At 35.3% G+C, this 27,949-nt stretch overlaps 1 protein-coding gene across 1 annotated transcript in view; it reads left to right on the top strand.

Moving 5' to 3' along the window:
- Positions 1-16,567: 16,567 nt before the first annotated feature.
- The window catches only part of LOC110997300 (segmentation protein cap'n'collar), a 90,658-nt gene continuing 79,276 nt past the window's right edge, over positions 16,568-27,949 (top strand). Inside the window, exon 1 of the mRNA XM_022265395.2 lies at positions 16,568-16,723. The gene's annotated coding sequence lies outside the window, so the exon portion shown is untranslated. The remainder of the gene's footprint in view (positions 16,724-27,949) is intronic.

Here is a 27,949-nt window from a genome sequence, read left to right as displayed (position 1 = left end):
GTGAGAGTCAGAAACGAGATTTAGCGAACTACGACTGTCATTTGTCAAAATTCAACACATTTTTGACGTATTGGAATCAGACTTAGACTCAAAATTCAGTTGGCACAAATTAAAGCAATTTAAAAAAGACTCGAAATTCAATACATCAGGCACAGAAGAATAATCATGTATAAGGAAAAAATATAAAAAAACAGGTCTACAGCTATCTGATCCCAATCGGTGCTATTCGATTGCAGTTAGCGCTAATACCTCTGTATCTTCCAATCTTTCAAAACATATGGTACGGAATTTAAAAACCGGATTTGCTCACGTACCACGAAAGCGCAAAAGTGGGTGTGTGCTGGCCTTTAAAGGAGTATGGTTTTTTAAAGGGATGAGAGTCGCACGTTGAAGATGACGCAATGCCAGTGGATCAAGTCGCTCGGAGAGGACGATTCGAACCGCTCTCGCTTATGTTGTAGCCGATTCTTAAATGCAATTGTACAAATGTATAAGATATTATGCAATCAAAATAGATTTAGAGCAAGATCCATAGAGCGCACTTAGACTTTGCTCAGACTTAACTTTCGAGTTAAGTCACAATCGGTATTTATAGAGCAAACTGCCTGGCTGAGCTTTGCTCATTCATGGCCGCAGAGGACCGGGAGTTGTAACGGCTGATCGCGTGGCTGGATGCGGACAAGGCTAAGCTGTTACCGTGTCCTGCCTCGGGCGATTGTTGGTGGCTCCGTGGGGTCTTTGTGGGTATGGACAGTGGCGAGTCCCACATAACCCTTCACAGGCAACCGTGCCGCGGGAGGGTATAGGTAACACATTTCCCCACGAGAAAAAAAAAACCGCGAATCTCTCTGAGTGCGTGCTTAGCTTAATCTTAAGTCCATATTCAAGCTTAATCGAAGACTTACCAAAAACTTTACAAGTTCACTGTTGCTGTTGTCAAAATCAATGCGTTCCGTTCTACATAACAATATTATTGTCACATTGAAAATACTTTTTCAAAAGTGTACGAGCCAAGGCTGTACATTTTGCTCACTTAGGTTTTCTTAGTTTTATAGCGTGATGTTTCTCTATATACGTGCCAAGGCTCATACATCATGCTCAGCTACAAACGTGAAGATTTCCACTGTATGTACGTGCTGTGGCTATATACTTGAATCACTTATAAGCAGGACGATTTCCTAAATCGTCGGAGTCACGTCCCGAGAGTATAGCCGTCCGCAGGCACTCTCTTCATCTGCATTTAACTAAGTCATGGGAGTTACACCCCGAGAGCATAGCCAGACGTCGGCACTCTCTTCGATTGTTTAATTATAATTTTATTATATCGCTCATAGTCTATTGTTATACGGAAGTGGTGAATATAAGGTAATCTACAAATCTTCTATTATTTCTACCACCTGATGACCCAGGAACCGTACAAAAAGTTTACTAGTATTTCTAGTTATTGCAATAATAAAAATATATTTTATATTTTTATTATTGCAATTCAATATTAAATAAACACAATACAATAATAGACACAATAGAAAGAACTTTATTAGACACAATATACAGGAATATATATATATATATATATTATTCAATCCTATATTGAGCCCTCCGGCATTGAGTGTCCATGGGCGGCGGTATAACTTAACATCAGGTGAGCCTCCTGCCCGTTTGCCCCGTTCTATAAAAAAAAAATATATATATAGAAGATAGATGCATACCGTTTCAGACGTTTAAATATTTGATATTGTTATACTTTTTTAAAGGATAATAAAGAAGGTATTCCATACATCAATTTTCTATTTTATCATTTTGTCTTAGCTTAATTTCACCGTTAAATTGTCTATAAATAATATATCATAGTTTATGCTTAGTGTAAACTAAGCAAAGTTTTTCGTAAGAAAAGTTTAAGCTAAGTTTAATTGCGATCTATTGCTATTGCCCTTAAACTTATAAGCTGACAGCTACGCTTAAGAACGCCCTTAGATGAATACTTCACTTTACATTTCTCAGGTTTTGTTGTTCTAACTCACGGAAAAGAGAGGAATAAAGGTGTGAGTCGTATGAGATACAGCGGAGAAGATAAGTGGGCGAGATCTCTCATGCACAATCACTTGCTCAACATGACGGCTGAAATAGTTAAAGGTATATTAAAAGCGTTTTCGTTACATTTCCGTTTCACTATGAATATAAAAGTAGCAAAATTAAGCAGTTTTTTTTTTGCAATCTGACAAAATACTTACAGCTAATGGTAAGTATATCCATTACATATACCCATGCCAGAAGGGTTGACAGTCTTTCAAGTAGAAGTTACAATTGTAATTAAAAAAAAATGAAATACAAGCATTTATAATAGTTAAACCGGCGAACTTATTATATACGAGTATATTATTACAGAAATATCGGTTCAAACTAAACAGTTTTGGTACATTTAATGATAATTTTAGAACATACAACAAAATTATATTTTAAAACATTCCATATACAAATATAAACAAAACAGAAAAAACGAAAACTGTAATTATTAATAAATTTATCTGAATTTAACTGCTAAAGAAATTCAACGTCTTCCCGCCTTTTCAAATATTTCCACACATCCTCTTTAGTGAGGAAAATATCAACATCTCCATAATGTCATGGTTAGCTAAAACCCAAAACATTGCCGTAATATGTATATTTTTTCAGACACAAAATATAAACTGAACCAGGCAAGGAATATACAAGACGAACACAGACATAGTATTGGATACGATCTGGGTACCATCGCTGCTGGAATCCTGGAACGGTTCCTCCTTATGCTGAAGCTGTATAGGAAATACTCTTCCATACCTGATTTGAAAGAAAAGAAGTATTCTATAGAGGAGTTCATGAATATACTGGCTGTTATTCGTGAGTTTTCTACTTGAACTACTAACTTAGTTGACCAGTGTCAGACACCTTTTTATAGAAGGACAGTCATCATGATTACAAGCGAATAAGATTTCTTCAGATTTTATCCCGTCTAATAGGCTTTGGAAAAAGCTACTTTTACTAAAAAACTTTTTACTAAAAATTAGTTGTTATTTTACTAAAAATAGAAACCGCGACGTTGTCTCATAAACAGTCATAGCTTAGTATCTTAATAAATTTATATATGTTTATACTTTTTGATAAAAAATGAACCACAATAGTACAGAGCAATGAAAAACTAAACTTGGCTGTTTGTAACTTCTAAATTGTGTACTTATGTACACGCGTTAGAAGATATACTTCTTTGCGTATGGAAAAAAATAACTATTAATGATAAATATTACAATTAATCAAAAATATTTTATTTAAATAAATAAATTATTAGTAAATACTATCACCGTCGTATATGAAATTGATTTAAAAACATCAAAATAATATTTATTTATTCACACTTTTTAATTGTACTGTTACGAAACACGTGATCTTAATATAATAATACTAGAATAAACAACTGGAACATAGTTATCGATTTCCATGTCGACTATGTCAACTTTCGGATGTCGAATTTAGGTGTTGGTGTGTGCATCGTAAAAATTCACTCTTGTCATTTTTCTCCATCGCGCCAAAAGATATATAACTTCTAATATAGTCAAAAATCTAGTTCTTTTACGATAGATTATGTGAAATAGCGAGAAATATGCTTCAAGATTGGTACGTTTTTTGACATATTTTAGAAAAATGCCTTTTTTATAGAACCGCGGGCAAACGGGCAGTTGGCTCACCTGACGTTAACATACCGCCGCCCATGGACACTCACATTGGCAAAGGACTGGCGAGGTCTGTGATTTAAAATTAGTATGCTCTTTTCTTCAAGAACTCTAAGTCCAATTATTTCGGAAATACTTCAGTAGCTAGTAATTTAAAGTCTACCTCAAATGCCAAATGATTTTTAGAAATTTAAAGATGTGATGTCTTATGTAGTAAAAAAGTAACTTCTTTTCAGAGCCTCAATACACTTGAGCTCAACTGAATCTTTTTCGAACTCCAACCAACTTCTGGTGTCAAATAAAAATTCTGAATTTAAGAAATGGAATCTTTGAATAAATTGAGATCCTCCAGTTATGAAGTACAAATAAAAAGTGTATTAATTTTCAGAAGGTGCATATAACGAAATAATTCTAGAAAAGTCCATGTTCTTCAATACTCTGAAAGCGTATGAAGCACTAGATCCCGACCATGTGGAACAGGGCAGGATGGCTCGTCTCAAGAGTAAAAAGCCTTCATGGTTCAGTGGTAGGAATAAATTTAGGCGAGCTGGTCTGTGGAAACCGAGCGTAGATCATTTTGACGTATAATAAAATATTTTTATTTCGATGTTTTATTTTTGGAGTTAAGGCACTATCATACATATATCAATATATTTTATCGCAAATAAAATATATCGTGTAAATTTCAAAATCAATATAAACCAAATAAAGTTAATGAAACCGTACAAATAATACTAAAATATACATGTCTCTGTTTAAAACATATCAAATAACTATTTAATTATTTTAAAAACTGGTGTAAGTTAAAATCTTAAGATAGGATATTGGCATAGTTGAACTGTTATTTTCATATAAAGGTCTAACCACATACACCGATTCGACCTACCATGGATAGCTTGTATCGACAGATGGCTATTACAATCCGTCGATTGGTTATTGGCGCACTTTTATTAATATTTCGATTAAGATGTCCATCTCAGATGGCCTAAAATGGATTAAGATAGGTTATTGTAACGTAAGTAGATTAAAATAATCCAAAAAAAAGCAGTATGGTATCAATTTGTTGCCAATTTTAATTTAATAGATCATTAAATACACAAATCTCATTAAATTTGTTAACAAATCTGTAATCTTGTTCAGTTGCGAATGCAACTCATGCGAGATTATGATTGCAATTTCTTGTATATATATAATCTGTGAGTCAGAAAATTATTTATACCTATTTCCTGGGAATATGTTATCAGATTAAAGCGTGAACGGGTGACATATAGAAAGATTATGTCCCTTCGAGCTGCATGGTCACATCATTATACAAATTTTAATTATTTTAATATTTCAGTCATAATTCCGGTGAGTTACGTGTTCGGAAATGAGGCGCAGGTACCAAAGGATGTTGAAGCAATGAAGAATGATTTTACTCCCGCTCTGTATACCAGATTTGGATCCACACCAAAAGGTTTTTTTTTTTTAATTTTTTTTTGTCTAGTGGGCCTACCTCCCCGGCGACTTACACCCTAGGAAGCTAAGCTTTAATAAGTTCTTCAGAACAAGTTATTTATATAAAGTAAAAGAACAATGTTTGAGTCAGTCAAGGGTGGTTGAGGGCAGTTTTGCTATTTGATACAATAATTTTCCCTCAACCACCTCGTCCCCGAGGAATCGGCGTCTTAAAACTAAGTACAAATTCTTAAAATTAAAATCTTAATGCAGTGCAATAAAATAATGGAAATATTGAGAAATGAAAGTAAAGATTTTCTTAAAATTACAATTAGAACTTAAAAATAGGTTATTACAAAATGGGAATTGTTGTTACAATTTTTCTTATAACGTTCCCATATGTGCGTTTGGTTGGGTTTATGTGACGTATGATGTATGTATATTGATATCATTTAAAATGACATTTGTTTTCTAATAATGTATATTTATTTTATGGTATATTTATTCTGATGGTCGCGTAAATATTATTAGCTTTGTGGAACCAGCTGCCGACTGAAGTATTTCCGAACAAATTCGCCTTCAGGAAAAGAGCGTACCAATTCTTATAAGGCCGGCAACGCAGTCGCGAGCCCTCTGGCATTGACAGTGTCCATGGACGGCGGTATCACTTAACATCAGGTGAGCCTCCTGCCCGTTTGCTCCCTGTTCTATAAATAAAATGCAGATGGCTGTGGCTGATTTCTAAATTCTTTTTATAGAATACGACCCGTTCGCAGTAAAAAATTTGATATCGATGCAATATAACAAGACATACAATGGCACGCGCAAAGGAATCTTTGATTGGCTCTTCGGTTGGGGATTTGATGAAATCTGGGGCTACGAGCCATACGCCAACATGGACCATAAGGGTCAAGCGTGCCTATACATGCAGGTCAGCTATAAGAACGCGTAAGTATGTTTAAATGTTTAAAGAGCTTTTATTTCTCATTACAAAAAAAAAATTTTATTTACATGAGAAACTTTTTATTTCCTATTTTTTGCTAAACTTATGTTTACATATTGTATTGTCGTACATAGTAGATAGAAGATTTTATTTTATCAGTAGATTTCGTAATATGTATGATGTTGTAGACCTAATAAATAAAAAAATAATATTTATATACATACGAGCGAGATACACGTCGCCATTTGCTGTCTCAATTTTAGTCTACTATGCATCTTTTATGCCCTTTTGAATTTGTCAATCACACCTATATTGCGGATTTTAGATGGTAATTGATTAATAGTTATAAACACTACAAGTTTATTTACAGTTTTAATACATGTATAATGACTATGTTTATGTAGTTTTAGTTTATTTAGTGACAATCGTCTCGTGCTATATTATATATAAACGACAAAAAAACTCCAATGGAGCATAAACAGCATGGTATTTAGTGCAGTGGTATCTTTCTGTGAGCATGTAGTGCTATAGGAGAAGATAGCAGAACGAGAGATCCCAGGGGTAGAAGATGGGGAGTAAATAGGAGAACATGTGCCTATCTCCTATCTAGCGTATACTTTATTCTTTGCCTCAAAACAAGACATTAGTTAATTTTAGGTCAATGAAAAAAGAACACTCTTTCAAATTTATTTATTTAGAAAAAGTTAGTTGGCTTAAAAGTTACGAATCACAAAATAGATACCGAAAATGTTATGTTAGTTTATCATAAGGACAAATTTGTTTTAATATGGTGACGATTTCAAATAAGAATAAAACTCTTGGCACATTTTTATTTCTACTGCTCATATTTCCGCGCGCTTTCTGAAAACGGGAGAATTTCGCGTCCCCCACAGTTCATTTTGGGGATACCAGGACTCTCTAATTAAAAAAAAAAAACGGGCAGTCCCCGTTCAAAACGGGATTTAGGGTCACATTAAGTATATTGTAGCGGTGTTTTTTTTTTACATGCCTTTGAGGTCCCGGTAGAATGGGACAGCGACCTTGACCTCATTGTTAGCGGGAACAGGACTCGTAAAATTAAAAATTTGACACGATATCATTCAGATGTACCTAATACAACTGCTGAGTTGAATGTTGTCAACTGTGAACTGTGTGTGTGTGTGTGTGTGTGTGTGTGTGTGTGTGTGTGAAAAAATTGGTTGTTTTGTTTTATTTTTGAGAGCTTTCATATAGAGAGTTGTAAATATTTTTTATTTTTTGATCACTGCAAATGAAACTTTAATTAATATCCGTTAACTCCTTTTTCAGAATAAAACAAATAAAGCACTACTACGATATACGAGCACTTTACACAGAGAATAAAGAATACGAAATTGGCTATTTGACTCACGAAATAATATTCCGCTACCAGATAATGCTAGAACTATACAATTTCATAGAGAGGCGGTATTATAAAAATCTTACGTCCAATGTCGCACCTGTCAGTTTGATGTTATACTTCTACGGGAATATTCTAGAAGATAGCCATGCGATCATCCACCTTTGTAACATGTTGCACGAAGTAGACAAAAAGTTTATGTATAATAGTAGAATTAAAAAGAAATACGACTCGGCCTTTAAAGACAGTTTTGGTTAGTAATTCTTAAGTTTCTTATTAATTTTGCTCTTAAAATACAAAACTAAATTAGTTTCTTTTTTTATAGAACAGGGACAAACGGGCAGGAGGCTTACCTGATGTTAAGTGATACCGCCGCCCATGGACACTCTCAATGCCAGAGGGCTCGCGAGTGCGTTGCCGGCCTTTTAAGAATAGTCCCCGTATTCTGTTAACTGGTGCTGGAGACGAATGTTAAGAATACGTCCGCCTTAATGTACCAATACATCGGGCTTGGCCCAAATCCCACGTACACATATACATATATACATACCATATGCCGACAATGAATTGCATTATTTCGCCTAAACAATGTGCAAAGGCGCTCGACAAAAACCGGTGGAAACAGATAGTCACCTCCAAATGTTTCCTTGCTGACCACGGCGCTGACATGAACAACCTACTGAAGAGAGAGAACTAGAGAAGAGTTAAAGTTGCCACAATGTCCGATGATCAAAGTCAAAGTCAAAATTTATTCATATAGGTATTATAATGTACACTTATGAGCGTCAAAAAAAGAAATATTAAATGTAATTTTACATCATCCAAGGTAATCATGGGTAGCCTTAGGTAGGCCTAGCGCTACACACCTGGACTAAATCCAGAAGGTATTAAGAAAGGATAACTTAAAAGTATCTACCCATAACCGACCAGTATGCATGGTGTCTTGAAAATGTGGCGAGTGAGGTCACGACCGTAGCAAGTGGAGATCCGTGGTCACATAAATAAAAAAATGTGGCACTCGGAGACAACCGCGGCATAGCATTTTATATTAACTTATGCTATTATAATTACTTGATTATTGTTTATTTATGCAGTAATTGTTTTCTTTGATATTAATTCAAGTTTTTTCGTTCATATTAATTCAATATACCACTCTACCAGACTCAGACTAACACGCCTATATAGTCTGTCTCTCTCTAGCGAGTACAGCTGCACTCGATCTCGCCAGACAGATGTGAATACGCAGTATGCGTACTGTCCCGCTCTAACCGGTATTGGCCGCACCTATGTTACGTCATCGTTTTTTTAGGTTTTTTATTTTCATTACGGAATTTCTTTATATGATTTCATCCTACCGTATATTATTGATTTATGTCATGTTTTCCATGCAGTATTTGCAATAATTTTATTTATATAAATTAAACATCAAGTATTTAACAATATCTCATGTTATTTTCTAATTTAACATTCCACCGACAGACGATACGAAAAAAGGCTCACCCAGAACATTATCAAAAGACGAGATATATGAGAGATATTTGAAAATGAAAAGAAAAGAAGCAAACAGAAAATTGAGACAGGCGAAAAAGAAACGGAAGATGTACATGAAATTTGGTATCACAACGAAATCTGTTCCGAAGTATCAAACGAAGAAAAGGTAAGCTTCTCACTGTTTCGGCGCGATATAAATAATACTAGATGTATTATTTAGTGTTTTGGCGCGATATAAATAATACTGGATGTATTATTTAGTGTTTTGGAAGTTTTAAGAAGGTAAGTTGATCTGATTCTGTGCCTCAAGACGATTTATTTGGGTCTAAGGCATGGATTACTCAAGGATGAAGGATCCTTGAGTAATCCTTGCCGTACACAGACAGGAACGAATCTTCAGTTTTCCTTGAACCGTGTTTTCCAAGAGTGTCTGCTGCTCCACAGGCCAACTTCCAACGTTTAACGTCACAGTGGGGTGCGTGCGTAATGACGTCACTGTCTTCCAGGCCTTTCTTTCGTTGCGGTTTGGCATCTGGGTAACATTCCCGGACCCTATCCTTTTTCTAGTGTAACGATGGCCTTACTTAACCCTTTGATGGTGTTTCATGAGCCGTCGTTGTCAACCTCCACCATAGCTTTCACTATGACGGGAAAACGGACCCATTCAAAGGTCTGCCACTTTTAGATTATGGGTTAGCTACGTTCGAACCTATGAAGTGTGTTGCGCTTTGTCAACTAAGACCACGACATACGGGGAATCCCGGCGACCCTATAAACGATTCCCTTGAAATATCCATAGCCTGTGAAGACCACACTACCGCCTTTATATATTTTTTTATTTATTAACTAAATTATTATTTATTTAACAAAACATACAAACATTTACAGACTAGAACACATGACATGAACAAGATATATGCATGTGCATCAATGACATGTGTGCACAAAATTTATAAGGGAACATTACATTGATAAAGAGGAAATCACTTAAACATTAAATTTAGAAAACAAACTAGAATAGACTATTATATGATGTCACTATGTGTCTTTTTCACCTGTATTTTAATGGTTTAAAATTTCACTAAATCATAATATTTTACCAACAGCCGATATCCTCTGCACTACGGTTGGTCATTGGAGGACTGGCCACCGAAACCGGAACAGAATTAAATATTGTAAAAAAAATGAAATAAATAATAAAATAATTATATTATACGTATATATTACATGCGAGTCGTTTTAAAGACACCCTTGACACTATGAGTCATTAACACTCTCCTACAATCGATAGATAAAACAATTCAAAATTGTAATCATTATTTTAGTAACATTTTGTTATTATTAATGTAACAGAACGCCGCTGTAGTTCTTTTTAAATATAAGTTCGTCCGTTATATAAACATTGTTTCCTTTTTTAATATATAATCGAATCGAGAAGAAAGGAATACTATAAAGTTAGTGATTATCTAGTTGATAAAAGGGCCTGGGACTAGTGCTGGGCAGGCGACTTCTAATTAATTTGCTATATTTGTTATAAACATTTTTTCACCATACAAAATTCGATTAAATAAACCAATATATTATAGTATTTGATACATATCATATATCATACGGCATTCGCGTGATATGCTGTATACATATACATATATATCTTTGATTGTCATCAAAGTTCTCATTATCTACACCGCGGATGTGTCGAACACGCATCAGAAGCGTGAACATACGAAACCAAAAAGAAACTGCCGGCCTGGCTCACAAATAAATATAACATATTATGACGGAAAGAGTAGAGACAAGAAGCGATAGGAATATTGTCTAGCGACAGGAAGGATAGAGAGGGGAGAGGATTAAGACAGGGACTGCAATAAACGATAACTTGAGGCACGATCTGAATTAAAAAAAAAACAAAACCTGCCGATGAATTGTTAGAGATAATGACGCCAGCATATTCTAATAAGGTGCAGCGCGCGGGGAAACGTGGTTTGTACTCGCTGGGCGTAACCGAAGTTGGAGTCAAGTCTATATAGAAGTAGCCCAGGAGTAATGTCAACTGGCACCAATCAGTTCCTGTATTTATAGCGACCCGAATTTGTAATAAACAAGTTTCATGACATTTCATGTTCTCGTGCCACGACCGAACCCGAATCGACCACAGAGTCAAAAGGCAGTCATTGGAATGAGTGTCAAAGATTACTTACATTATCAATAAGTTTTAAATGTTTAAAGTTATGATAAACTACTTGTAATTATAATAATATACTCATTATTTTTATCGAACATTGAATAGTCGTTAATTTATAGATAGCAACATTGTCAAATTAAATGAACCATGGTTTTATGTTATGGGTTTGACGTTGAATTAGTTAGTCAGACAATTAGTTAGTTTGACAATTAGTTAGTTAGACAATTAGTTAGTTAGGCAATTAGTTAGTTAGACAATTAGTTAAGTAGACAATTTGTCTATTTATCTAATTAACTATTTATTCAATAAAAATAAAACATAAAATAAACACATTAGATGTATCCACAATAGGTTTCACTAATCACTACATAGTATAAAACAAAGTCGCTTTCTCTGTCCCTATGTCCCTTTGTATGCTTAAATCTTTGAAACTACGCAACGGATTTTGATGCGGTTTTTTTTTAATAGATAGAGTGGATTCAAGAGGAAGGTTTATATATAGTAAGAAATTAACAAATAAAATTACTAAAAATAACCAAATTAAATTACACGAAATTAACCACAAATTCAACAACAATAGTAACGTCCTATATCTAGTGCGAGCGTCGAAGAAGTGCGCCCGACCATACAGCGCGCCGTGCTTATATAGCCTGAAAACCAGTTTAGTCCAGTATACCCCACTGCTACACGTCACTTGACTTTTTACAGCTTATTCGGCCTCTCCTGACGACGGTGCGTCCTCGCCCGTGTGATGATAGGCAGGTTGGCATGTTGAAACTTGACCTGCTGATGACTCTTGTATCACGTGCGGTGGTTGTGGTGAAGGACTATCGTCATCATCAGCGCCACCTAAAAATTACATGATTTGTGTTATTATAACGTTAAATTAACATAACTTCATCGAAAGTAAGAGCGCATCCATTACTCTCGACACAACATTAGTTCATTTTTTTTTTTTTTTTACATAGCAAGAGCGTCTCCATTGCTATCAACAGTAAGAGTGACTCCATTACTGTACATCACACTAAGCAAGAGCGACTCCATTGCTTTAACAGTAAGAGCGACTCCATTACTGTACATCACACTAAGCAAGAGCGACTCCATTACTGTACATCACACTAAGCAAGAGCGACTCCATTGCTTTAACAGTAAGAGCGACTCCATTACTGTACATCACACTAAGCAAGAGCGACTCCATTACTGTACATCACACTAAGCAAGAGCGACTCCATTGCTTTAACAGTAAGAGCGACTCCATTACTGTACATCACACTAAGCAAGAGCGACTCCATTACTGTACATCACACTAAGCAAGAGCGACTCCATTGCTTTAACAGTAAGAGCGACTCCATTACTGTACATCACACTAAGCAAGAGCGACTCCATTACTGTACATCACACTAAGCAAGAGCGACTCCATTACTGTACATCACACTAAGCAAGAGCGACTCCATTACTGTACATCACACTAAGCAAGAGCGACTCCATTGCTTTAACAGTAAGAGCGACTCCATTACTGTACATCACACTAAGCAAGAGCGACTCCATTACTGTACATCACACTAAGCAAGAGCGACTCCATTGCTTTAACAGTAAGAGCGACTCCATTACTGTACATCACACTAAGCAAGAGCGACTCCATTGCTTTAACAGTAAGAGCGACTCCATTACTGTACATCACACTAAGCAAGAGCGACTCCATTACTGTACATCACACTAAGCAAGAGCGACTCCATTGCTTTAACAGTAAGAGCGACTCCATTACTGTACATCACACTAAGCAAGAGCGACTCCATTACTGTACATCACACTAAGCAAGAGCGACTCCATTGCTTTAACAGTAAGAGCGACTCCATTACTGTACATCACACTAAGCAAGAGCGACTCCATTACTGTACATCACACTAAGCAAGAGCGACTCCATTGCTTTAACAGTAAGAGCGACTCCATTACTGTACATCACACTAAGCAAGAGCGACTCCATTACTGTACATCACACTAAGCAAGAGCGAATCCATTGCTATTGATAGTAAGAGCGACTCCATTACTATCACACAAGACTCCCGTAGGTCTTTACCAAAATAGGTACTACCTATATGATAAGCAGTCCTAATAAAATTACAGTTCTCACAAACATTTATCAACATACATAAGTTTTGAAAAGGCAAGTAAAAATTACTTACTCTCAAAGAATGCGGCACACACATCAGGGGTTGGGGTCACCATTCCCCGCGCCAGGGCAACATGTATTCCGCGGCAGCTTTACCATAAGAACCAGCGACTAATTTTAGTTCATATCTGTCCTGCGACAACGTCGCTAAAACCACATATGGTCCGCGCATACAGGAGTCTAGCTTACCAACAGCTTGGCACAAATGCAAAATCGCCGCCATTGAAATGCACACCCTTGCGAGTCAACCTCGCAATGCACGATGTCTTCATATCTTGACCATTGCTAATGACTCGGCATAGATACTCGATCTCCGTAGTCTGAAAGTTACATTTTTTTTTTAATTAATGAAAAAGCCTGCCTGAACCCTTACCCTTACCCCCATCTCTGACACATCATGTAATGTACCTAAACCCTCTTCTATTGTTTTACTAGGTAATAATACGTCATATACACAATTACAACACACAAGGGCTCTGCCTGAATCTATGTAAAATCTTAACGTATTTGATATAATTCGTTGATATACAACCTGTGCATTGCCTAATTCTTATGGCATCTTTATGTACTCATAGTGACCCTCAGGTGTTACGAATCTCGGGAGTGGTGTCGATTTTTTTTATTTAATTTTATCTGGTTGTTAACATGTAAAGTTAACATTTAGCCTACCGCTCGACTCGGAACGCTGTCGAACAAAACAGTCCTCCGTTTTATGTCCTACCTTCTTACAAAATAATTTTGATATTAGAAAACTGCCTTTTATCTAAGCTTGAATTGTTTGTAGATTGAGTCTCTGGTGCGGTTTCATACTTAGTTTTTTTAGGACACAAAATTTGTATATGACCAATTTCCCTACATGAAACATGAACAGTTAATATTAGACTGAAAATTATCTCGTTTTCAGAAATTATCTCGCAAATTTGGCCTTTTAACGTGATTTTGTATTATAGAGCGCGGTTCTAGGGGCTTGGTATATAATGAGAGGAATTTAACTAAGCCTTCCGATGATAAATTAGCACAAGTCGCGGCGGCGCGAACTTGTGGGTCCTTAATACCTCGAATAACTACTGCGACAATTAACTTTTCACTCATTCCTCGTACAACACGCAATACATGAGATAACTATCAGAGTCTGTTGTCTCTCAACTATGATCATTACTAAGCCACTCATTTAGCCACACTTTAGCATCCCCTTTCAAACAATATCCAATCAGAGATAAGCACTCACGGTCATCCCAATAATTAGACAACCGCGCAGAGTCTTCCTCCTCACACCATATATAGAAATATTTGAAAGACGGATCAAAATTAGAAATATAAATGGAGTTAGATCTTACCAGAATTGTGCTCAACGCACTTACTAGTTTGTCGGTCACCTGATTAAGTACCAGATCAGTGCTTGACTCTCATGCGCTGCTTGAACTTGGCACCGGAGCGTTCTCAGTACCATTGTGCGAACCGTCAGTACAAGGTGGTAACGAGTGTCGCTTACGGAAGAAAGCAGCAGACCCGATGGTGTTGCGCATGTCGGTGTAAAGGGCCGATCCCCTCGCGGTGGTTTTGCTGAGCACAGTTGTGGTGACACCACCGGTGGACATAGCTCAGTCGCTTGCGTCGGTTAACGGTTTAATATCGACTGTAACGTTTCTTCAAGCCCAGAGACGGGTACACCGTCTTTTTTTTACGTGTTCACCGCCTACCCTCCATTATTTTTATTAAACGTATAACACTCGCGTTTCAAACTGACTAAAATAAAACCACGTGGGCGTTAATTTAAACTAATCAGAAATGAGAACGAATCCCACTACTGAAGTAAGAAATTAACAAATAAAATTACTAAAAATAACCAAATTAAATTACACGAAATTAACCACAAATTCAACAACAATAGTAACGTCCTATATCTAGTGCGAGCGTCGAAGAAGTGCGCCCGACCATACAGCGCGCCGTGCTTATATAGCCTGAAAACCAGTTTAGTCCAGTATACCCCACTGCTACACGTCACTTGACTTTTTACAGCTTATTATATATAATAACATCAATTTAATAGTGGAGAAGTACTGTTATTTTTGAGGTTTCTAATGTGATGTCGTAAATAATTACCTTGTTTCCGCTTACATTGCAAACGCAGGCTGAACCCTACGAGTTTTATCAAAATAATGTACTTAGTATTGTACACATGAAAAAGGTCTACACAAAAGTCCGTGATGGTATATGTCTATCTCTTATGAATAACCCACATTTTTATATACAACGTTCACAGATTTTCTGTAGTGTATTTAGTATCAGCATTGCACCCGTGCGAAGCCGGGGCAGGTCGCTAGTTTTAAAATAAAATAGAAGCTTGTTTATGCTAGCAATGTCTGTAGACAAAGTTAATGTTTCGTGTTTAATTAGGAACTCGGATCAGAAAATTTTACGATTTTTTTGTTTATCCATGGCACCAAAAACTCTTTTATCATAAACATAGTTTTATAGAAATTTCGGAATTTTACCCCTTAGAAAAAATTTAAGTATTTAAATTTCGAATTGCACGCCAATAATTAAATCTGTAAATGCTATAGAATCTCCAATCACAAAGTTAAAGCTATATATTTTTTTTTGTTTTTAAAAAGATATAAATATAATTGTAGTTAATTCTAATATACCTAATAGCTAACCTTAAAATTTAATAATGAAAATATATAATTAAAAGGAGTCCCCTTTAGGCAAGGTTCCGAAGATACTAGCAGCGTTCCCCCTTTGAATAGCTAGACTAATTCTTTGTGCGAGGTAGCTGCCAGCTCTTCGTTCTCCTGTGATGTCGACTAACCTTTTTGTAATTTCCCTAAAAAGCCTTATAGTGCTAGGACCCCACGGACCAAGGGTCTTTACACCGAATGGATATATTATATTAGATAATCGGTTAAGAGTTTAAATAATATGTAAATATTATTGAGAAATCTATCGTTAACAGAAACTAGTTTTTCTTAATATTTTTATTAAATATATTAAATAACTGTATGAGTTCTTTTAATACAATACTACAAAGTTAAAAATCAAACGCATCGATAACATCAATCGTCACTTATGAAATACATATTTCCGCGCCTGTAAAAAATATCGTACACCGATTTGCAAATCGCGTTGCACGTGTCATAAGACCTTGAGATTAATAAAACGAATATTCCAAAGTGTACAAACACTTACTAACCATACATGCATCGATATTGATGCATGTATGTTTAATACGATATACATGATTAGGAAGCAACATTATCAGTTGTTGATAATACAGAGCAATTTCACGACACTGTCAGTTCGTATTTGACCGTTCTCCGTGACTGTCGTATAGTCGAATTATAATTAAACGCACGTGGATAAATTTTTGTTTTGTTTTGTGATCTGTGACTGTGATTTTGGATTACGCAATACCAATGTAAGTAAAATGTTCTATTCTATTGATGATGTAATCTATGGTGCCATTTTCAGGATATCTATAATTCGTGTTATAGCAATCTGTTGAGCGCGCCAATAGGGCTGTCAACTATCTAACACAAACAAATAACATTCCGGCGCATGGCGTCGTTTCTATTTTAAAATATGATTTGGAATTAGTACGTGAGGCGGATTTTTTGTGATTTAATAGTGATTGATAAAGAAACCTTTGCTTTAAATGTATTAATTTGTTTTTAACATCCCTAACATAGCAATGTGTACACTTCGAGATTAATTAACATATATCCTTATATAACGTGGTGTAGGAAAATGAATAAATTAGATGTTTTGCTTTTTACCCGACTGCGGAAGAAGGCGTGTGTGTCGAGTTCTACAGCGTTAATAGATTTTAACATGATGTCAGCTTTAAGTGTCGAGTATCGCCCGAACCCAATAATTAATCCATAATTAATTTGACCGTGACAGTCGATCGATCTCCTATCTGCATCTTAATAACAAAACCTTACGAAGCCAATCCATTTTTGGCGACAGATTCTTTTTTCTATATACTCATATTTGATAATCAATATAAACCAAATAAAGTAAATAAAACCGTACAAATTATATTAAGTATACATGTCTATGTTTAAAACATATCAAATAGCTTTTTAATTATTTTAAAAACTGGTGTAAGTTAAAATCTTAAAATGGGATATTGGCACAGTTAAACTATCATTTTCATACAAAGGTCTACATACACTGATCTGACCTACCATGGATAGCTTGTTGGATTGATGGCTATTACAATCTGTCATTAGTTATTGACACACTGTTATCAATATTTGGATTAAGATGTCTATCTCAGATCGTTTTAGTTATGCTAAGTGATGTAGATAAATATTTAACAAATTAATTTTGAACTGCTGTCTTAAACCAAACAAGAAGCATTTGTTATATTCAGTTATATAACCTGTTTTATTTTTCAGTCACTCAAACTGTTGTATTTTTATCTCTGTTAGATTAGTATTGAACACGGCGCAATTAAACAAAATTTAGGGTCGACTTAACGAAACTTACTTCCATATGTCAAAAAGTATGGGATTGTCACACTTAGCGACTTGAACGCATCAGAAAATTTAAGTTTTTAATAAGATCTAAGTATTCGTATAAAATTAGTAGCTCAGTGTATGTAGTGGTGGAAATTTCGGCGATGGAAGACATCGTGATAAAACATGCTTTGATTGTTTAACCAGTGTATGGCCTTGTTCTATTAATATACATTATACATTTTTATTCAACTCGTATGTGAAGAACGTATTACATCTTTTTTTAAGGAATTATAGACTATTGGTCCTAAATCAATATTACAGAGCTGGTGCGGTTTATGATGCTGTGGAATTGAGTGTCCATGGGCAGGGGTATCACTTAACCACGAGCCCCCTGCCCATTTGCCCGTTTTGTTGTATACCTCAGACCTAAATGTTTTTGGAATAACATAAACCGCAGTGCAATGTAAACAACTTATGGGTTGAGGAAAATCAATGCTTACGTATTCAATTGTGCGTTATCGTACCAAGCTTCCGACTTCATCGATATTTCTAGAATATTTTCAAAAGCCGTAGTTTCTGTCACGTTTTTATTTAATTTGAAAGTGTTCCGTGTGCGACTGTCATCGCTGATGTTATAAGATTTTGCCAGCCATTTTATTTATGACCAATTTACGGCCTTCAGATTTTCGCCCAAACTCAATAACCTAACTCAGTTTTTTGACCATCTGAGATAGACATTTTAACCAAATATCGATAAAAGTGTGCCAATAACCAATCGACGGATTGTAATATCCATTTGTCGATACAAGCTCACCATGGTAGGTCGGATCGGTGTATGTGGATAGACTTTTGTATGAAAATGACAGTTTAATTGTGCCAATATCCTATCTTACGATTTTAACTTACACCAGTTTTTAAAATATTTAAAAGGGTATTTGATATGTTTTAAACATAGACATATATATTTTATTATTTGTATGGTTTATTTAATTTATTTGATTTATATTGATTATCAAATATGAGTGTAAAGAGCGTAGAGATTGCATTCTATCCGTCGCCAAAAATGGATTGTCTTCGTTGGGTTTGGTTATTGGGATACGATAGATCATTGTTTTCATTCTGACATTGTGGATTATTAATTGGGTTCGGGAGTTAAGTAATGTAGAACTGATGATGTCATAACTTTGTTTCTATCTGTAGTTCTATTATGATTAACAAAATAAACGAAGTTTGAAGTATTTTTAGAGCTATTCAAATTTAACGCTATTTGTTCAGTGTATTTGCTGCTGCGTTCATGGCTTGGCTTGTGGTTAGGGTTGGTTTATTTTTAAATTAAAGTACATAGTTTTAATTGATTTTCCTTATTTAAAAAAAAGTACACGCGTACAAAACATGCAGAAGTGAAACTTCTTTGTAAATTAATTGTTACTAAGGTAAAATCCTTAGTAGATGATCATGTATATGTATCTATATTCAGACTGTATACGTGGTAATGATAATATAAATAGATAAAAAAATCGTTTAGTGCACGAGACGTTATGTGACAGAATTTCCATCTAATATGCAACTACTCAACATTCAGTACATCAACCTATTGATTGGTGGTTAATAGCGTGTATTTTTTCTCGTTCTCCTCCCTCACTCACTCTCAATCGCTCTCTCCCTTTTCTTCGACAAAAAAGCTGCACATCTTCGTGACGCCCCCTAAAAATTTTACCCTCACGCACCTAAAGATGTTTCACTTAAAAATATAGATGATTGCATTTCGTATGAAAAAGGTATCTCGAATATCAACTGCACATCATCTTAAATTATATAACATCGATTCGACGTCAATTACTACATTCGAGACAAAAAAGCATTTATGACCAAACAAATGTATAAAATACAATTACCTAAAATAAAATACAATACTTTATTATAAAGTACGGGTGGCAACCCTACTTGTGGCATGTCTAAATAAATATCATTAAGATGTCTAAGCACAACCTGAAGCCAGGCACAGTTTGCCAGCCAGTGGACTGTGAAATGATGTTCAATTCATTTGTATTAAATGTCAGCAGTCTGTATAGTTTCTGTAGTGTATGTAAGCTACACTAGATATATATAATATATAATATAAGACGGGATAAACAAATAAGTACGGGATGTATGCATCAAGACACCTATTAGAAAACATCGGGTAGGATGGTAGCTTCCATAAAGAACCCTTTCTGGAAGCTATCTTTATGTTAGGTTTATCTCAAAGCTATAGGATAGACTCATCACGATAATTATTGAAGTTATACTTCTTTTGGCACGATGGAGACAAATGATGAGAGTGAATTTTTACGATACGCGCGCGCGTAAAGTTCGGTCTAGGTGGCAAGGAAATGGATAACTATGTTCAAATTGTATATTCTAATATTTTTATATTTAGAACACGTGCTTCGTAACAGTATAATTAAACAGTGTGAATAAATAAATATTATTTTGGTGTTTTTAAATCAATTTCATATACGACGGTGATATTAACTGACTGATTAATTTTGATATTTATCGTTACTACACTACTGAATTTTAGTTATTTTTTCCGTACGCCAAAGAAGTATAACTTCTAACGCGTGTACATCGTGAAGGAATCCGGCTTGCCAAAGACCATGTAGTCTATGGCGTGTGTCAAACGAAGGAGCCTGATGGTTAGATTGACAAATGTCATGAAACAGATTCAGAAATCTGAGGCCAAGACCTAAAGAGGTTGTAGCGCCACTGATTTTTTTTACTCTTGTGAGTATACGTATCGTATAGTAGTAATTTACTATCGTATTGTGCATGTAATCTTACAGGAACGCAATGTCTAAGAAAAACTAACAAAAAAACTGTGGCGTTACAACCTTTTTAGGTCTGGGCTTCACATTTCTGCATCTGTTTCATGACATTTGTCAATCTTACCATCAGGATCCTTCGCTTGACACACGCCATAGACTATATGGTCTTTGGCAAGCCGGATTCTTTCATCGAGCGAATGCTAAATGCACCCGCAGACAGAAAATCCATTAGTACATAGCCAGGGATCGAATCAAGCGTCTCCATCGCGTTCCGTCTTGAGCCTCATATTTCATCTCGATCCAAGTCTTTCTTTCCGGCTCTCTTTGCCTCATCTGCAACAGGTTTGCTGGAGACGCCCAAGCTTCCCTTCTCCTTGCGGGTTCCAATCAAGCTTGGGGATATAATTCGAATCTCTTCAGAGTCTATGGCCTATTTCCACTTGCGTCGCTTGATCTGCTGGCTAATCGTGGTGTCTCGTATTCTCTGTATTAGAATAGTTTCGCCTAAATTTTATTAGGTTAAAACGCATCGGGTTTTTAGGAAATAAGGTTCAAATATTTTTCTTTCTTGTTTTGTGAATAATTAGTTAATCGATTGGACAATAAAGTTATTGTAATAGCGAAATATGAAAAAATAATATTCTTGAATATATTCAAAGTTATATACAATTCACGGTGTGTTGTTAATCGCAAAACAAACGAACGTCGATAAATTTGGCGATTGTTTGGATATCATTGAAATGATAAGATTTATTGGGGTTTTTAATGTGTCTTAGAAACTGGGGTAAGATAAGTATGTATAAAACTCTTGCATAACATTTTTTTATGGAAGTATGTACCACCTTATATATTAAGATACTTGTAGCAATGCAAATATATACATTTAGTGGCGTCTATGTTCAATCATTTTTCTAGGCAACACACATGTTGACACATTTCATGATATTCCGGTTTTCTAAGGATATGTCAGTGTACAACACTGGTGGGAACAAAATTAAAATATATTAATAAAAGTGCGTGCGTACAAAATACACACGTCAGAAGTGAAACTTCTTTGTAAATTAAATATTAGTAAGGTAAAAGTATCAATCGATGATCATATACCACTATATGATCACTCCATGTATTTGTATATTCACACTGTTCACACAATGTATAAGTGCTTATGATAATAGAAATAAATTTAAAAAATCGGCGTTTACTGCACAATATGTTATACGACAGAATTTCCATGTAAAGTTCTAATATGTAACTACTAAATCAATAAATCAACCAATTGTATTGTATATTCGTGTATTTCTCGATCTCCCTTTCTCACTCTCTCTCTCAATCGCTCTCTGTCTTTTTTTCAACATAAACGTTGCACATCTTCGTGACAAATGTGAAAATTTATTACCCTAATGCGCCTAAAGAATGTTTCATTTCTGCTTATTTCAAACGCACATTAAAAAAGATATCTATGTGTATGATATTATTGGGTCTATCCCTATCACAAATTTACTGACGTCGTTCTTATCAAGAATTTGATTATCGGCAAGCGAATAAATCTCTCTTTTAATCGCTGCACAGATAGTCTTATCGCCAAATGGGGTTTTTCGCAATGTTTAAAGGAATTTTAAAAATCATACCTACACTTTATATTTATCTCTATAAATAAAAATGATTCACAAATAATGATGCTAAACTCAAATATGGTATGACCAATTTCAGTATTATTATATATTGATTCTTTGAACTTTTTTGGAGGGAGAAATTGGAAGAACTGTACCAAATAAAAATATTTGAATGCTACACACCAGCGTTCCTTTTCCTATTCTCTCTATAACTTCTGCAAATGGGCCGGTCACATTGCCCGCGTTAGTTGTGATAGACCCTTACTTGTAATGGCCCGGTGGGAAGCAAAAAGAGAGTTCGCCCTCTAGAAACCTGGGAAGATGAAATAAACGATCGGAAAATATTAGATAATAACTATAATAACATATACTTAATGTTATCCTTATTCTTTTATCAATACAGGCTATTTTAGTGTGCTCCATTTTATTGTAAAATTAAAATTAATCCTTAAAAGGCCGGCAACGCACTCGCGTGCCCTCTAGCATCGAGAGTTTCCATGGGCGGCGGCATCACTTAACATGAGATGAGCCTCCTTGGTTTGCCCCCTATTTAATAAAAAAAATGGTATAGGTTCCAGCAATTGTTTACATGTTACGTAATGCCACCATTGACCAATCACAATCAAGGACCCCGCGGACATTGGGAATAATAAAAACGACAGTTTAAACGTTTTGCCAAAAGACGCACTTCAAGATAAGAACTTCGTTAAAGAGATAAGGAGGCGAATTCTGAGGTCATGTCAAATGATAAGAATATTTTATTTAGATTATTATATAACTCCCTGAGAAACATGTTCTTAGTAAACTCGATGGTTTAAAAACGCTGTAGTATATCTGTATATATACTTGGCAGACAATATAAAAACGTATATTATATACTTAATTGATAGAGTTATGAATTTAGAGATATTTAAGTCCAGAAGTAATGTGTTTTAGTGTGAACCACTGTGCGGAACTTTGCCTGTCATGCCTCCAAAATTACATTTGAAGACATGAAAACAAAGGCGAAAAGACGGCAAACAGACAGCAGACGCAGCTGCTGTCGATACTAAGAACATTATGTCTCCAAAACTACATTTGGAAGACGAAAAGATGGCAAACAGACAGCAGACGCACCTACTGATAGTAAGAACATTCATTACCAGAGGGTTCGCTAGTGTTGCCTTTTAAGGATTTGTACGCTCGTATCTTAAAATACCCTAAGTCGAATTGGTTAGATACTTCAGTCGGTATCTGGTTCCACATAGTGGTGACGGCACAACTGCATTCATGCATCCGAACAACTTATCTATTGAGTTTCTTAGTGTTTGCCGAATTCCGCTCTTTATTTCTAAGGGTCCTGTGAGTGGCGCTGCACAACTTCCTTCACTCTCCCCTGCCTTCGGCAAGACTGTGCGCCTGGACCTGTAAAGGCCTTTGCTTGATCACTCCTCTACTCCTCTTGCTAGATCGGCCTCGAGGTCTGGTACCCTCCAATCTGCGTCGCAAGGATTTCGTTGCGTTGGTTTGCTGTCCAGAAAGTCCTAATCATCCGCCAGCATCCAACACCATACGTCCAGAGTATCTACTTTGTTTTTTTCTTTATTTGCCAAATATAAACTAAAATTTTTGAACCTTTCAACCTACAATTGGTGTATAACGCATTATTGTCGCATTATTGATTTTTAATTTTTTTTTAATAGTAGTTTAATAATCACCGTTTAATAACTGGGTCATTTACAAATCTTTTAACTATTCCAACATGTTCCACAGAGAACGGTTCGGTGGCCGTCGATACACATCTTATACTAAAATAATAAGTACCTACTGAGTGCATACTAGTCTACAATGTCTTACCAAGAAGAAAGGCACTCAATGATGTCGTAAGGATTGGGAGATTGTAGTTTGGGAATTTATTTTGGAGGTTAGATTGATACCTTGCCTCACAATAGTTTGAAACTGACTATATAATTAAAAATTGAGGACGTATCATTAACAAAAAGGTAATATACTAAGTAAAATGCATCTAATATTACCCGAGTAAATCTAAAAAACTAACCAAAAAATGTGACGATTGGCCGAGTAAAAATATTTTGGATTATCTCATTAAATTTTATAAAACAAACATTATGCATTTTGAAAACGATTGAGCGAAACGGTTTGTTAGAAATAGTTATTCTATAATCTTATTCTGTTAAATGTGTTTTTGTAAATTTTTCTTAATGTGTATAATTATAATATACGTGTAAATACATACGCATTGAAATCTTAATTGTTACTTATTTGGTCATATAAATGCGACAAGATTGAAAGATTTAATCAAATGTTATTTACTTAAGCCTTGAACAAATCAAAAAGCCTTTTTGGTAGATAAGATTTGTCCTTTTTGATGTATTATAGTGGAAGTCACCATTTATTTTCTTATATTTCGATCGCTTATATTTTTTGTAGATACAAGGGTGATGACAGATTTATTTCACGTTAACATTACCAGCCTTGGTTGTCGCAGTCATGGGTTTGCTTTATCAATCTGATTTCAATTTGTTGAATCAATTTGTAGGAAGTTTCACGCATAACCAAGGTCCTACAATATATTGTTATAATATTTTATCGTGGTTGGTTTGGGACTATTGTCTGGAAACTGAGAAAGAAATTGAGTCAGTCAACTCTGGCAGCCTCTTCTTTCAGGAGCTCAGTTAATGGTGGAATTGCATTCTCATGACTCGCGAACTGGTATTAAATGTAAATTTACAATTAATTTAATTTTTTTGACGTGCACATGTGTACTTGTTTACCTATATAAATAAAGATATTTTTGATTTTGATTTTTAGGAAATACAGAACGCTGGCATTATAAAACACAAAAATGTATTATGAGTATGGATTGATTTAGATCTGGAAACCCTTTAAAAATATGTAGTGGCCTAGTGGCTTTAGCATGCGACTCTCATTCCTGAGGTCGTAGGTTCGATTTCCGGCCGTGCACCAATGGACTTTCTATCTACGTGCGCATGTATCACTAACACTTGTTCGAAGGAATACATAATGAGGGAACCGATATGTCTTAGATCCAAAAAGTCGACGGCGTGTGTCAGGCACAGGATACTTGCCCATTAGATTTAAAAATTATCATGAAACAGATTCAGAAATTTAAGGCCTAGATAAAAAAAAATTTGAAGGCTTTTAAGAATAGAAAGCTGCCCCAAGAACTTCGTTTCTCCTTAATGCCTAGCCTACTTTTTTAGTTTACACCAACATGGAGCATTTTGCTATGCATATTATATAGAGACTGTATAAACAAAAAAAAGTCTAATTGTCTAAAATATAGGCGTGGAACACCCTAAACATTACGGGGAATGAAAAATAGATGTTGTCCGATTCACAAACCTAATCGATATGCACACAAAATTTTACGAAAATCGGTCAAGCCATTTCGGAGAAGTTTACTTACAAACACCGTGACATACGAACTTTATATAGGAGATTTAAATATATCCGATCTTTTCTATAAATAGATCCCTAACGCATGTCAAATAAAGATTGGCAGAGTTATATGCAATGTGTCACGTGTCGCAACAGGAAAAACATCAACTAACTTGTGTGAAAACCATGGCGTCATCACTCAATTCTGCCGTTCTTTGTTGAATGGCAAAAAGTAGTAATCATTCTTGTACAGTATGATGATGAACTATGAACTGCGTTTTTCTATTCAAATAGCGAATCTGACATTTTGATAGTGTCAGAATATATCCCTAGAATGTCGCGGACGGAGACTGGGACGGTGGCGTGTGACGGATCATTTAATTCCCTCAAATATGGTTGAGTGAAACGATGGCTGGCTCAGGTCATGCTTGTAAAGAGGTGGCACTTCCGGAATTTGCACTAGAACTGCTTAAAACCCTTGATTTATTTTGATCTAAACTAATTAACAAAATGTCCTTAGAAATCTTCGTAAACTTATTTAAGAAAGGTCTAGACTTGCGATTCACTCCCGTATGTCAAAAACATCAAATTATTACATAATGGTGTCATTCGTGGTTCCTTAATCTAAACCTGAAGATGTCAGTTGCGTAATCAAAACTCCAAAATATACACTAAGGGTCTGTTTGACAATGTCCGGATAAGTTCCAAATAAGCTATTTATTACTTATAGGTAGGATAAACAGTATTTTTGCGTTTCACGACTGTCCGATAGCGCTATTCGTCATGAAACGCGATGTTTCTTATTCGAAACTTTTATCTTTCATATAACTTATGTGTTGCATAGCTATTTGGTACTTGTACTAACAGGCTCTAAGTCTAGTTAGACCAGAAATATTTTTCCGATTGCTGTCTATTTCATTTAAATTCGGACAATTCAGTCACCTAAGACGAATGCGAATTTGTACTTCAAAGCATTTTGTAATAACATTCACTTATTACCAAAGGTCAAACCAAGAATGTGTTGTTACAAATTCTTACATAATATGAAAGTTACTTGACTGTTTAACGGCAATATTTTTGCGTAACCATGATAGCGAACTTCTCTCTTGAGTTGGTAGCTCATATCTGAGCTTTGTAGTCAATGAAACAGTGTTGAGGACAACGAGAACGAAAATTTCAATGTTTTACTAAAGTACACTTTGTAAACAAGCATATTACAAATTAGAGGACTATGAAGATAAGAATGCTTGGAAACATGCTAGTCTTGCTCCATAGGACAATCATAGAGCCTTGACAAAATCAATTGGTTGCTGATCTAATTTTACATAAGTATTTTTAGCATTTTTTGTTGAATAATGTTTATCTCACACACTGTTTTATTGTTTTTTTTATTATTTAATGTATAATATTCTACGGTATCGATATTTGTTAATATGAGAGGAACATGTATACTAACAATACAATAATAAACCTGTATAGTAATGGTAGTAGAGTAGTTTCCTCGCTCAACGAATAAGTATCGCGATGTTAAAGGTACACTGCCACAGAGACCAAACTTTTTTTTTATTTTCTTTTTTATTATTACTATGTAAGTTAAGATGAATTGTAAATATTATATTTGTGTGTTGGAATTAAAGAACTGTATGACGTCAAAAAGTATTGTGTATAAGCCTCTATAGTCTATACTCTAGAAAAAATATCAAAAACGTTTCCGCCTGAGCGTTCGCGGCTATTCAAATTGAAATTGTATTGTGTCATCAAATTAATGTCACGTCATTAATGATAATTGAATTGACATTTGTTAATGACTACCATAGTGAATGTTTACCAAACAATAACTTTGTCTATCGTTTAGAATAGCGGAGTTATTTCACAGTGTAAAAATTGTCAAACCGTGCGGGCCATAAGGAAAAAAAAGTTATTGTCAAGTTTATTATTATGAATTTAAAAACACTAGCAGCTTAACCAGCTGATGAGAGCGTATTATGAGATGCACTGATTACACTTTCCGGAAGCTTATTCCAGTCGGCCACTATCCGGTTCGTGTGAAAGTTCTTTAGGGAATTTGTGTAATGTTGAGTGGCCTTAAGTTTTAAAGAACTACCACTCAAATGTGTATTTTCACTTCACACTTCAAAAATAATACATTTAGTACCAACCACTTTGGTCAGGTTGTCTGGCGATTGTAAATTCGCGGACGCTTATCAAAGATTCCCCTAGCGGTGGCCACTCGTTTGTGAGGAAGTTGCATAGATCTGTTTACTTCTTCGCCTTCTTAAGTTCACATATGATTGTTACGTGTATATTGTTTCTCTAACAAATTTTTGTAAGTATCTGATGGTCCTTTTAACGTTGG

This window comes from Pieris rapae, chromosome 22 (genome assembly GCF_905147795.1).
Source record: "Pieris rapae chromosome 22, ilPieRapa1.1, whole genome shotgun sequence".
Taxonomy (NCBI): Eukaryota; Metazoa; Arthropoda; class Insecta; order Lepidoptera; family Pieridae; genus Pieris; species Pieris rapae.
The sequence above is the reverse complement of the archived record's forward strand: the minus strand, read 5'-3'. Positions and strand labels throughout refer to the sequence as shown.